The 1,524-nt window shown below is 45.4% G+C and overlaps 1 pseudogene; it reads left to right on the top strand.

Moving 5' to 3' along the window:
- Positions 1-483: 483 nt before the first annotated feature.
- On the top strand, positions 484-936 carry LOC101663511 (annotated as a pseudogene).
- Positions 937-1,524: the final 588 nt, after the last annotated feature.

Genomic DNA, 1,524 nt, shown 5'->3' on the forward strand with positions numbered 1-1,524 from the left:
CACAGGCTATTATAAATAAAACTACTACAAGTAGACCTGTACATGTTTTCAATGGATTAGAACTTAATTTTGGAAATATACCTAACTAATTGCACTTTGACCACAGTTCATCCAGGGACTGCAAAAGCTGGAAACAAAGAGGAAGGAAGAGCAGTTGGAAAACATGGACTTGGTGATAGAAACAAAACTGGAGATCACATGGAAGAATTTTGCAAGACCAATGATTTTTTGCATAGCAAATACCTTTTTCAACAACACAAAAGGTGGTTAAACACATGGACTTCTCCAAAAGGAATACGCAGAAATCAAATTGAGTACATCTGTGATGAGAGACACTAGACAAGCTCAATATCAGCTACTAAAATCAGCTGACTATGTAACAGACCATCAATTGCTATTTTGTAAGTTCAGGATAAAGCTAAAGAATATTAAAAATAGGAGGTAGCACCGAGGGGTGGCCTGTGCCACCGCTCATAATCCGGGATGTCCAAGAACACGGTGTCGTCAGCACGCTTCCGGAAGGTGGAAGTGGATGAGTATGATGAGAGCAAGTTCGTGGACGAGGAAGACGGGGGAGACGGCCAGGCCAGGCCCGAAGAACACTAGGTGGACTCCTGCCTGCGACAAGAAACAAGGCCGCTGCTCTGCAGGCCGCCATGAAAACGCCCGATCAACACCCAGAGCCAGGCGGTCAAGGATCGAGCAGGCAGCCTTGTCTTGAAGGTGCTCATCTCTTTGAAGACTAATGATATTGAAACGGCAGTTCAGTCTCTGGACAAGAACGGTGTGGATCTCCTAATGAAGTATATTTATAAAGGCTCTGAGAGCCCCTCGGACAATAGCAGTACAATGTTACTGCAGTGGCATGAAAAGACACTTGCTGCTGGCAGGGTCGGGTCCATCGTACGAGTATTGACGGCAAGGAAAACGGTGTAGCCCAACCAGCACTGGACATTAGCCGAGGTGTGCGAACTGCTGGTACCAAGACCAAAACCACCCAATGCCCCCGCTGCCCGCTGGGTAGCCTCTGTGTCTGTGTCTCAGCTTTATCTTCTTGCTTCTTCCTTCTCCGTCTCTCTAAAGATGAAAATTACACACGCCAGTTTTTCATGAAAATGGAGATAATACAGAGGAAATTTTCTTGCAGCTGAAGTGTTTCATGCTTCTCAAAACCACTTCAGTGATGTCTATACCTGTCTGTTGGCAGTATCAGTTACCTTCAGGTTGAAATGTACAATTTTAACTCCTATTGGCTGGGTTTTGTTTGATTTTAAATCTAATATTGAGAGATTGTATCTGAATTTGAGGCCAGCGTTGTAACTCATAGCTAGCCAGGCAGTGGTTCATGCACACTCACAAATGGCTGGCAGCTTTTACCCCTACAAAACTGGACCATAATCCCCCCAATTTAAGCAAACTGTATTTTTGGAACGGGGCGGTGGGTGAGCACCACTACCAACTGCCAGCCATGTCTGCTTACCTCCAGACGATCTGTGTGGCGAGTGTAAACACGCTACTTCTTCT

Source organism: Echinops telfairi, unplaced genomic scaffold (assembly GCF_000313985.2).
Source record: "Echinops telfairi isolate 266 unplaced genomic scaffold, ASM31398v2 ScPeMD7_7469;HRSCAF=8507_1, whole genome shotgun sequence".
NCBI lineage: Eukaryota > Metazoa > Chordata > Mammalia > Afrosoricida > Tenrecidae > Echinops > Echinops telfairi.